Raw genomic sequence first — 13,070 nt, 5'->3', positions numbered from 1 at the left:
CTACATCGAAGGCGACACACGTTTAAACGTTCGGTCTCCATATCAGGAATACTCAATGCAAAGATACTTAGTATTCTCGCGGGCTGTTGAAAATACACGCTACTACGATCGGAGCGTACAGCCAAGTAAACGTGTCGAGATCAAGAAACGATCGGTTGGCAAGCAAGCGACCAGGATTCCAAGAAAATAACGCCTGTCTGCACCATCGAATTTTTCTTCGTCCGTATAATTTCTGCATTCGCGCGATTATTTATAACACGCATACGATTGCACGAATTGCCAATACCGGAGGTGAATTCGTTTTTTCTCTCATCAATATTCCAGCTTCTGCATCGATTCCTACGTTCGATAACCATTCGTGACATATTTTTCAATTTTATGAACTTCTACGGGGCCGGCTGATTTCGCATGATTGATGGATGTAGAATAGGAAAACGTCAATTATCGCTAATAAATTGGGAGATAATTCAGTTTGATAACTTGGCGATGTTACACCATATCGTGTATCTTGCGTGGATAAAATTTATAATCCAAAGGAAACACAAGCGGAATATTAAACCCAACAAGTTTTATTACAAATTAAACGATACAAAGACACGAGCGATCTTTAGAACGGATAGATTCGATTTTTTTTTATAGATCATGACTGGATGAGCTTTTCTATTAGATGTTTTTTAAGATAATATTATTCTCCCTGTGCGTACAATTTAAGTTCAAATCGAATACAAATATTAATTAAACTTTTACATTACTGTTTGTCATTAGACTAACTAACAGATAAGACTAACATGAAATATACTGTTAAAGAGTAAAATAAAATGAAACGCTCAAATAATAATAAAACTTCAACGCATCGCACGATGACAGATACAAATCTTCTGGTTCGTTGCAAAACACCGGTAATGAATAAATAATTTAGCTTTATAGATGCTTAATTGCACGTGACGTTCGCGTTTCACGAACGCCGTCGGGGTTTCGGTGCCGTGCGATTGATATCCTTTAGCCCATCCAGAGTTCTTCCTTTCTTTTTGCGTGCTGCCACTCGTTCTGGATCGCCCACGCCTCGAATAACCTGTACACATGTAAACCGACCGGTTAACCACGTCGTACGACTTAGAAGAGAAGGGATTCGTATATATTTTCGTATGGCTATGTCTACCGAACTGGGTACACCTGAGGTTCTCGACCGTGAATCGTACGCGCCAGTCGAAAATTAGTGGATTTCTAGACTCGTCTTTTCGCTTCTTGCAAACCTGGAAACATTTTACTCTCTAATTAATAGGACTGGTTTCGGACATTTTTGGCATACGATAAAATCGGTTACGAGAAACAACAAGGATAATTAATTTGAATATACTTCAAGTTGATCGACTCTGTTGTGTTCTTTCGGTAATTTTCTACTGAAACATGATTTTCTATCGTCAAGATTTTTTTTTAAGATTGGGATAATATGAAAAAATCGTTATGTATATTAACCCATTAGGGGCGGATATTGCGAAAAGGAAACATTTAATTTATAATTTTGTATATTATTGGATTTTACTTTTTAATATCGTGGTCATGAAAGAGAGTAGCAGCGATTTATCTAATATCTTTTTCGTCGCTATTTGTTTTTCCATGTAGATATTACGATTTTATGAATATCAAAGGAATTGTAATATTTATAGCACTATGATGAATTTGTTAACTTTTCTTAAATCACGGAAATCCTGTTTACGTTCCTAATTCGTGCGAGCTTTTATTATATACCTGTTATTCTAATACATTTTATGCGTTATTTTACTACGCGATTCTTACCGGATTACTTTGCATTTCCAGTTTCAATTTTAAGTTCAAGTTTCTTTTAGGATATTAAGGATATTTCTGCTGGTTGAAACTAGAGTAAGATTGGAACATACAAATTTTAGGACCGCAGGGTTAAGAAATAATAAGAACGGAATATTAGTAAAAGATTAATGAAATGGTTTGTTAGAAAGAACAAGATTGACTTACAAGCGAAGGAATTTTTGCAGTTCTTATTGATTCTAGCGCGCAAAAATGAACAGAAATAATATCCGAAAGCAATAACGTGACTGAAAATATAGGAAATCGAAGGCTAATATATCTGTACATGTGAAACCACTTGTTGCGTCCGTTCCACTTCTAGCAGAATCGAAGTGAAAGTCGTCGAGGCCGTTCTCAGATCATTCACAGTCTCCTGCAGGATACAGATGTTTGCGATCCTTCAGGCCCAATCACATCGAACCGATGTCTGAATGAAAGAAACGACGATGGTAGTAAGATCGTCGTTTCACGTGTGTCACGCGATTGCTCGGTGCTTGTGTGGAGCGAGCACGTTTGAACACAGGAACTGGTGTACAGGTTTTGTAGACGTTTCTAAATGTTTTAGTTTTCATAAAGTATGTACGTGGCTACAGATGGAAAGGAATGGTTTGGAGAAATTTGGAGAAAGGTAGTGAGTTAGGAAATTTTATAGATCGTATTAATTCTGCCACGAATTACGCATAAAATCAGCCAAATTAAATCGCTACAAACTCGGTTTGTCGCCACAGACTCGTGTCTTTCCCATTCAAGAAACAAATCGTGCGATGTTAATGTTCTCGGTCAGGAACCTAACCATTCCACTATGTGCTCGTCTACCTGAAGCGGACATATGTCGCGCTAACGAGGTTCGCTACGTTCCATGGAACTATCTGCCGTGGATTTTAATTGTCATAGCAGAGTATCAGCTATATCTCCTTGCGAACGGACGTTGTAATCATCGCTGGCGAGTTTGTCGACCTTCAATTAACGATAATCCAGAAAAAAATAATCCGGCCGTAAAGGGCACGGCGATGAAAAATGGCACGTGAATAAAAATGTTGTTTAACATACTTCTATAAATATACGAAATAGAAGAGTAACAATTTTCGAGAGAGCCGATTTCGCTTACAGCAACGACGATCGAACACTTGAAATTCGATAGTTGGCGACACGTCAGCTAATAAGCAAAAATTCGAGGGACGAATCACGGTGAGTTTTTTACAAAATACTCTGGATGTGTTCCGTTACGAGAGCTCGTTAGGCTCGGACCTTCTTTTTCCTTGTAAAAACAGTTTTACAAGGCACGAGCCCTCTGCGCACCCGTGTCTTACGTAACGACATCCTCTGTTGCGATATTCCAACAGCGTCTAAGACATATTCCGCGTCGAGCAGCCGTGAACAGGTTCTGCGGCAAATTCGCGCCTGCCCTCGTAGCCGTTCCCCTATTTTCTTCACCCGATTTCCGGTGAACGAACGGAAATCGCGACACGAAGCCCATCAGACTGTTGCAAAGGCTACTCGACGCGTGAATATCATTCCTTGCTGCGAATTTGGATTCGAATAATGCTCGATTCGTCGCTCGGTGTTCGCCCATCAGGTTGAAAACATATTACTGAGAACGCTGCGGCGCAACGATCGAACAATCGAGCGAACTTCTGAAGAGGAAATGGCAATCGTAGAAAGCCGAGGCGTGTACTCGCGGTGCCATTAACGTTCGACGACATTTCTGCGTTGCAAAACTCGATTACGCGATGAGTTCGCGGTAAATTTGAAGGAGAAATTCATATAAATGCGATTTCATACCATTAGCAGCGTGGAAAGGACGAAATAGGATGCTATAGAGGAAATTTCAAGCGCGTGATTTTATACAATTTTATAATTCGTTCTGTCATTATCGTACCTTTGTACGATTCGTCTCGTGGCTCGTGTATGCGTAGCTACTTTCAATGACTCACGAAAATGTTTCGCTGTTCGAAAAGACTCTACCACTTTTATTACGAATTTCTATCAAATAATGAAACGTTCGAACAAATACCGTTCTTTACTTTCTTTTTACTAGTTTTACTTTTTATTAGTCGCACCAACGCATGTTATTTCGATATAACGTATTCCAAGTCGAAATATTTTCTTCTTTCGTGGATCTGGTATCGATAATTGCAGTGTCTCGCGTTGAAAAACCATGGAATAGCAATAAACCACCGTGACGCAACCGTTTCAACTCCTATATCAGAAATCAGCTTGCGAGTGGCTCGTTAATAAACGGCCAACATCAGGCCAGTCAGTGTCTATTTTCTAATTGGAAAAATTGCGATAGCCCGATCGAACGAACGAACGAACGAACGAACGAACGAGTTACCAGGTGTCTCGTGAAAGTTCGGTGTATACATTGTTCAAGGATACGTAAATCAGTCGAGGTCCACGCAATCGAATCCGCGGCTGTAGAACGCGTCGCTTTGCCTTTTTCCGGGACCTAAGCGCAATTAGCATAAAAGCGAGGGTAGACACGCTGGCCACTCCATCGCTGGTGCACACGGTGTCTTTGTTGTTCAATCAAGAGACCGTTACACGCGAGTGTCTGTTTTAATGCGGTGACATTTCGCTCGGCCCATTTTGATCCAAGTTTTCAATTTGGTGCACAATCGAGTCTCGGCCAACGCAGCCTCGAGATAACATCTGCGCTTTCAACAGAGCTGCGTAAAGTGGAGTGTATTCAATCACAGATGCTGAACCTCTGGAGGTTGCGCAATAATCGATGCTGATTATAGACTGCTAAATGCGTTACAATGCAATGACGAATGCACGGTGATAGATGCAACTGAAGATACATCAGTCTCGCGAAAAAACGAACGGGAATTGCCTTTCAAGTGACGAAAAATCGCGTGGTAATGGTTTTCGATGACGAAGCAACGTCGCTGAAAAGCAAATTGTGTGAAATTTTTTCTTCGATAAATCTCAACGATTGAAAATTATCCTACGACTTGAAAAATTTGCTAGTAATACGACTTTAATTATGCAAGACCGCCCAAATACGAGGTAGACATATTTTAATAGCAGTGAATACAGTGAAAGAAATCCCGAGACGAATAATTACGATATTTGCTCCTTTTTAAATAATTGCTTCTCCGAAACCAATTTTTTCTGCATCATCGATAGTAAGGAAAACGTTTTACTTTTTGAACAGAACCAGATCTTACGATAAAAATCATCTTTCTCGAGACCAGTTTCCAGTAAGACCAGTTCACGGATCGACAGTTTTGCACGAAATAGCAATTACAGAGTAAGTGGTGTTCACGAGAAGAGAGATAAATACGAAAGAGGCAATTCGAACGGGCGACGATGATGCGTCATTGGTCACAGACTCTTTCACGAAGGTGTTCTCATGTCGGCTCGCGTTGCACGTTTTCATTCTCGTCCTCGTTCTCCTTCTGCTCCTCCCTGTAGACGTCGTCTCCTTCGTCCTTACAAAGCTGCCTTGATAGCCGAGGGTCTCGAGTTCCCAGAGCGCCGACAAAGAATTCAAAAGATTCCGTGGATTCGCGCCACGCTCCCTCCGGCGCTCCGATTGATCGACTTTTTCTCCTCCTCGACACTGACCCTTCTGGTTTTAACTGGTTTCGCTCCGTTAGACCCTACGAAAAACCTTCCTCATTTAAGGTTCCTCGATTTTTTCCTCTTTGTCATGCGTCCGTCTGACTACTTATCTCGGAATTTGATGATCGGCTATTCGATATTTCAATTATATACCACTTAAACAATTTTTATATTTTTTCGCCGATGTAACGACGGCTGGATTTTGTAACTTCAAACGTTTTTCAATTACATCGGTTATACAATATATATATCATAGCGCTTCCCTGCTTATTCATATACTTTTAACCTCGAGACGTACAACCGAAGAATTTAGTAGCACCTTAAAACCATTATTAAGCATTGTTCAATATGCAAACAAGCAGCAATTACTCGTGACCGGTTGCAGGCGAATTGTAATTATAGCTGCTTGTTTGTTACATTCCGCAATATGAATAGCGAAGAATGTGATCTCAAAGTTATAACTTTGCCACGTGCTTAGTAAACGACATCAGTTGCTACGTTTTTAATTAAAATTATTTGTTACTAATAGAAGATCATGAATTATTATGAAGATTATATGATTATGTCATTTTGATTAACGTCAGATTTTCCAGTTAAGAGATGGCAAATAGTTATGCAAATATGAAAATGTCCTTGAAATAACTTCAACCACCATTCATCAGCAAGAAAATCAATCGACAAAAGAATTGCCTCATCTCACGATGTTGCGTGTATTAAAAATGTCGCTGAGAAACGACAATTCTAAGTTGTAACGAAACGTTGAATTTTCTCTAGGTCGTAAATTATTAAGAAACACAAACCACAAAAGTACTAATTGTAATTAGTTATCACTGCCAATCACGTAGCACAGCGATACCATCGATGAAATTGTACATGTTGCTCGGTAATGATTCGCGATGTAGAGTATATCGCAGTCGGAGGAAGCGATGGAGAGAGAAAAGTACATAAACTTCTGAATATACAAATGTGTTACGGTGGCGTAACGACGTGTAGACGAACATAGGATATCATCCTGCGATCCGGACCCATAAAAAGTATGAACCGTAATTCAAACCAGATGCGCTATGAACCGCGACTTTATGTATACATTCGCGCGTGAGCCAGGGGAAAAGAAGAAAGAACGACGCGGGATGCCGAGTATCGATTAAATTGAAAGACATGAGCGCTGGATCGTGGCATGAAACGGGTGAAATATAGCGATGATGTCCGTTTAGATCAGATAGACGAAACCGTTGCGAATCTCGACAGAACTCGTTTTCTTTTTTTAAACACCATGTAATTTCATTGATATTGCCTACGAAGATCATGTAAGAAATGTATCATCGGAGCATCTTACATCGTGAAAAATTTAGCGAAACAATAAATTTCATCGACTTTTCATTTGTTGCTCTTTCTATCTTTTCCATCTGTCGTATTATTGGCACGTAGCGTTAGCTAGAATTAAACGAGATTCTTCGGTTTGATAAATGGCTCTATAAATTCCGAAAAATCAGAATCAAAATATAGAAAATTTAATATACGTAATGTCGTATGTGCCAATCTGCGTGACGCGATATAATTTTATGCACGTTGTTTTAAATCCTCTTCAAATTTTATATTACATCAAACGAATATCTTAAATTCGAAATTTGGTCTTCGGATATATCAAATACAACACGAATTTTGAGAAACTTTGAATAAACGAATTTGCTTGAATCAAGCTACACGCTACTGTCTATTTACGTGGTCGTATTAACATCACGAGTTTCTTACGAGTAATCTTACGAGTTTCGTATATCATACTAATAGTCGTATTAACGTAATATCGTTGTTACTATTAGTACTTGAACCGAATACTCGGATCTATCTGGCTGCAGTTCATAGGTGGAGTACATTCCTTCGCGTTGTGGTTGTAGCCAAATCGGTGGAAGACCTGGCTGGTGCTGTGTAAGCAGATCGAAGAATGTGCAATTACCACGGAACACCCTTTGAATTCAAAACTAAGGATTCTTGAATTTCCTGGTTTCGTATTCAATTTCTAGAAATATCCGGGTATATAAATTGTTCGGTTAATTCTGCCAGCGTACCTATACTACGTAAGTTATTTTATGCTCGACGACTTAATTTTCACTAATATCGTTTAGTTCCGATACACGTCTGAAAGTTTGGAAACACGTTCGATGATTTAATCCCTCGCCATTCGTACCAGTTTTTATACGAGACGGTACACTCGGTTCGCACAACGTTCGATAGTCGGCAAAGTTAACGGTATTTTCCAAACATCCCACGGTTTACGAGAGCCAAGACAATGTGTATTTACAGTATTGATCGCGCTATCGATCAGGGTTAAAAGAGGAACCTGTAAAACACAAGGTTAGTCGAAAGGAAACGTTGGTGCCGTGTGTACGCGGGAGCAACGCGAATTCCGGAATGTTTCCGCCATTAATAAACATAAAACCGTGACCCGACCTCGTGTTTCCATAGAATTAATGACAATGTTCGCCGACAGCGTTACGTTTTGTCTGTCGAAACGATAACACGGCATAAATTCGACCAACGACGCGAATTTCGACTCGAATAATTAAACCAACGACATTGCCTAGACGTAACGCGTAATTTTTCGACCTGTCAGGGTGGAAATGTCGCGTGAGTTGGATCACCGGTCGACAAGATGGCCGTAAACGGCACGAGTAAAGGTGGACAGGATGTACATACGAGATTACCAATGTCTACGTCGCTTCGAGCTCGATGCAACCATCTGATAAGCAATCAAACGATTTAATCGAAACAGGGATTGCGAATAACCAATTCATTGCTCGTGTTTCTATCGTGTTTGTGTTCGTGATAAAGCCGATACCCGTTGAATCGCGTGACATTGGATCCGTATTACTGGCAATGCTCGATCGCCATTTAACTTGCATCCTCTTCGATCGGTTGAAATTTTTAAATGTAACAACACCTATACAATATGATCAACGTCGATCGCTCTCGAGATTTCCTGTTGCGGAAAAAACAGCTCCGATTCGATTCGATCGTCTCTGCGTGTCGTCTCTTCTCTTCTCGTCTCGCTTGTCACAGAGCGTGACTCGAGAGCGTCTCCGGCGTCGGTCTCGTTTAATTTCCTATTGGCGCGTGCGGATATAATCGACCGGAAATCTTATCATTCGTTTCGATCAGCCCTCGTTGGAGCAGAGGATCCGGAAGAAAGGTGTCGACGATCAAGGGGCTAGGGAAAGGGTTATCCAGGATTCTGCTTCCGTTGTCGATCTTCCGAATGAACGAGCGACGCTCGCATGGGAAGAAAATGTCATTCGATAGCAGCTTCACGAAAGAAGGGGATCATCTGGTGCCCGTAGCTCGCACGAACAGCTTCGCAGCCTCGCCGAACTCTGCATCGTGCAGTTTTTTTCTCTTTTCTTTTTTGTTCGTTCATTATTATTCGAAAGACGCGAAGGGGAGGTGGAAAGGAAGCACGCCCACTTTCTGAGCAACCGAAAACGAACCTGCCGCGTGCACAACTCGAGCAGATGGTCCTCGAGGTACACGTACACATCGATCGGCATGTTCAGTCGTGCGAAACAGGCGATGGAAAACGAGGACAGCGACAGACAGTTCGGATCCACCTCCCGGGAAAAACCAGACGCTCCAAGATCATCGAGACCGGAAAATGAGCAATTTACCTCGAACGAAGATATCGACAATTGCGCGTTTTCTCTCGTCCGCTTCCAGCTTCCAGTTGTTTAGCCTGTTTTCTTTACGATTTGCTCGCCATCGTCTCTTTCGGACGGAGATTTTTGAACACGCGATCATGGTCTACATAAAGGCGTATCGTGTCTCCATGACGCGACGCGTTTAACTAGCGTGCCATCCGGCTCTCCTCCTTTTTCCTTGATACCGGTTTATTCTCTTGCGGGTTACAGTCTGACGAAGGATATTTTCTACGTGACGAAGATGACTCTATAGACACAGTAGTTGCATATTATTTAGCAGTTATTACACTCTTATGTATAATACTAAACGTAGTAAACTTTATTCCATCTTCGGGATTATATCATATACCGTATGCTTTTCAATTTATCGTTAATACACCAATTGTTTAGAAGATCGCTATCATACATCGAAAATTGGAGAAAAGTGGCGACGTCGGGATTATTTTTTAAAATTTACCTTCGAGCTTATAGTTACTCGTAACTATAACTATTTGTTTTAATCGACAAACTTATGTAAGTTGTACAATTTCACTGATAACGTTGATTTAATTGTATGAAAAAGCTGTCTAGGTAGTAAAGCTGAGAAATTGAGAAAAATTAGAATTAATCAGTTTCGTTTCTGAGATGCTATTATCATACGTCAACGAACAAGATAACAATTTCGATACTTAATTCCGATTATCTTTATCATTGTGCAAAAGATAACAGTAACATTGTACTGTAACATTGCAACTAATGGGGTAAACCTGTGTATTCGAGGCAGGAACGCGTTCGAATTTCTCACAGGCGACGGATTCCTTCTGAATTGTTAAGCGCACCTTAACGGGTATTGCCGATCATCTGTCGAGACATCTGGGTCGGTCCTGAGAATATTTCACGCTTATACAGTAGCTCGTATACAAGATGCGAGGAATTAATATGCATAATTTGTTAGAACAATGGCGAGAACGAGCCTCGCTCTCGAAAGCGGGGTCGCGAACGAAGCGAGCCAGCTAGAACGTGGAAATAACGAAACGAACAGCCGTACTTTGCTCCTGCAAAAGGTTTCTCTCGTTCCTCGTCGTTAGATTATCACCGATGAATCGACAGTTATATCGAAATATGTTTAAAAAATGTCGCGAACAACCATAGATATTCCGTGGTTGCTCCACGTAAGCAATATTTAGCTGCTGATCGCGTTCTCCAACAGTGTTTAGTTGATAAACAGGTGTCAGTTTCGTTTAAATGGGCTGAGTTAGCAATAGCTATCTCGTTCGAAGTATTCGCGTTACCAACGCGCATCAGTTAATCGAATTTCCAGCAATTATCGTCCAACCTGTCCATCATTCCTTGTATTATACAGATAATATTTCGTTCAAATTTGATTTCTTCTTCGGTCTACTCATCCCTGTTAGCCGTCCAATATGTCTTCTTCTCTCTTTAATCCTTTAATACAGTGTAATAGAATAATTAAAAATAATCTCTGTATCTTCGTGATTTCTTTACACCGTCTATGATAAAGCTTGAGGTCTAGACTAGCCTGTTTAAAAAATGTATTCTCTACCATCTCGAAATATGCGAAAAAAGCGAAGTTTTATCGTTTTTGGTGCGATCTTTGTCTTCCTCCATGGCACTTAAAATATTTAGTTATTAGATTGTTTTACCTAAGGGCCACGGTTAACGAGCTTACACCGATAAGTGGTATGAATGAAATTGTAGGACGTTCATTAATGAAACTTTTCATTCACAACCACCTTATCGCGTTAATAAAAAACAATTCTTATTGTATCGCCGTGGTCACGCGCGCGCTCGCGTGCAATAAAACACGAATTTTACCGCTCGGAACCGGCCTGTTGCTGACACGCTTCGTTCGGAGCACAATGGAAAACGCGTGAGTCCTAATCGCGATTTGGCGCACGCTCACGTGTGTGAACCACGAAACGTATTCGTCTCTATTAGACTGGCGACAACAACATCGAGTTTCTCGACGATTATGCGAGCGCCGCTGATAGAGTTAAACCGCTTGAAGCTTGTCGTATCTTATCCAACAGCGGGGCACGATTGTCGCTTTATGAGCCCAAGACAATGAGGTCGCCATGTTTTTCTTGTGTCCTCGCATGACGACCGAAACGACTCTGAAACTCGACGCCGTATATGTTCGTCGTCTTTCTTCCTTCTACTTGGACGCCCTCGTCCGTGACGCCCTACCTTCGCATAAACGTAAGACTCGCAACTCTTGCCACTGTTCCTTCCAGTCAACTGATTTGCAAACAACAATTAGGCGCTTGCTGTGAATTAAGTCTAAAGATAAGCCGATGATTTAAAAGACATCACTTGGATGGTTTCGAGGAAGCCAGCGGTCGAATTTATGACCGAACGTTAGTGGAAGAAGCGCACTTTCTCGTGGTACAAAAGGCTGATCGTGAAGATAAGGAAACTTTCAATAGGGAGGGCTATCGTGACTTTCTAGAAACAAGAAACGTTCGAAGTCTTTCAAGTGTTTCAGCTTTTTCTTTAATTTTCTGTTGACTTTAAGGAACCTGCATATGTTGCTATTTTTAAGGTTTCATGGCTATTTTACATTTATATTTCATGCGTATATAATTGACAAATTGCCTCTCTCTTTCACCGCTTCGAGGTATTCCTTGCTCCTGTAGATCCTCTTTTTCAGTTTGTCGGTAAAGCAGATTCACGATTCGATGGATCTAGTAACTCCCTGGAAATTCACTAGAAATTCTTTGGATAACAGTTTGGTCGATGATCAAGTAGGAACCTGTATGTCGGTATGCTCCACTAACGATCGATAAATAGAAACTGTCGTATCAACCTGGTTACTCTATCGTCGATAAAGTTCGTATTTTCAACGATAGAGGGGGATATTTTCAACGAAGAAGCATACGACGAAATTGTCACTCGAAATAATTCGAACATCACATTGCCTATAAAATATATATTTGGAATTAATATGTTTGAAACATTATAAACATTTCCAACGAAATTTAGAAGATTTAATTTCAAAAAAGATTTATTTCAATACGCTGTCTATTTAATACTTCGAAGAACGAATATAAGGGATTTTTTACCAAAGTTGCTTCGTTTCTGTTTCGTAAAATATCGTTTCCTTCTCCAAGTAATCTGACATAATCGGCAAATTAACGGGCTTTTGTTTCGTAAAAGCTGGACAAACAGAAACGTTCGTTTTATTATCCATGACCAATCAGGTAAAATGTCCGCGGTCCAATTCGATTCTGTCAGCGTGATTTAACGTTTCTTGCAAAAAATTTTGAGGCAACGATTAGCCGCGCAGAAATTTCACCTCGATACTTGCAAACGCGCCAAGGAATTCTTTTCTTTCAGAAAGAATACTGTTCCGCGTTTATAGAACGACAACGGAATAACGGATATTTCTGACGAACCTAATAAACGATGAGTGGATGCCGTGAATATTTCCGGGTCTCGAAGCGTTGTTCAAATATTTGACAAGTCTTCGGGGTAAACAATAGCTCATTAATTCCTACTTTGTTTGATCTAATCCACGTTTGCAAGCAGACGCTCCAGGTCCTGGTATATGCATGTATTACGAGTCTCGTGCTTTGTTTCGTTGCGACTATTTACTTCGATTCAAGTAAATATTGAAGTGCCGTAAGGAAAGTCGACGTATTTGTAAATTGTCCGCGTTGCCACATTTTAAAAATTAATTACGAAGAGTCGTAACTAAAATTTCTGACTTTTATGCTATCGTTTATTAGTACCTGGATATTAACCCATTTGTAGTAACGGTACATAAATGCTAGTGGTACGTACAAATTAATAAGAAACTAGCCGTTAAAAACAATATTTAGCATCTTCCTACGATATCAACGAATAATCAAATTTAATTATACGTTTAAAAATTGATCGACGATATATTAAAATTCAATTTACGCACATGAATAATGGCCAATATATCGTTACTCGGCTTCAAAACGCAAAAGGAGAGGAAATTTCTGGAAAAGATCCACGTGCAAA

The 13,070-nt window shown here is 40.3% G+C and overlaps 1 protein-coding gene and 1 long non-coding RNA gene across 4 annotated transcripts in view; one reads left to right on the top strand and one right to left on the bottom strand.

The window, feature by feature from the left end:
* Positions 1-13,070, top strand: part of LOC126915532 (epidermal growth factor receptor) — a 174,964-nt gene that overhangs the window by 28,359 nt on the left and 133,535 nt on the right. The window lies entirely within an intron of this gene.
* Positions 977-2,105, bottom strand: LOC126915550 (uncharacterized). 2 transcript variants are annotated; one of them, XR_007710247.1, is made up of 3 exons: positions 1,993-2,105; positions 1,165-1,253; positions 977-1,072 (listed from the first exon to the last, which is right to left on the bottom strand). It is a non-coding gene; the product is annotated as an uncharacterized LOC126915550 (long non-coding RNA). The 2 variants fall into 2 exon arrangements; XR_007710248.1 differs by having other exon boundaries at positions 981-1,072; positions 1,160-1,253.

The sequence above is a fragment of the Bombus affinis genome, chromosome 4, assembly GCF_024516045.1.
Source record: "Bombus affinis isolate iyBomAffi1 chromosome 4, iyBomAffi1.2, whole genome shotgun sequence".
Lineage (NCBI taxonomy): Eukaryota > Metazoa > Arthropoda > Insecta > Hymenoptera > Apidae > Bombus > Bombus affinis.
The sequence above is the reverse complement of the archived record's forward strand: the minus strand, read 5'-3'. Positions and strand labels throughout refer to the sequence as shown.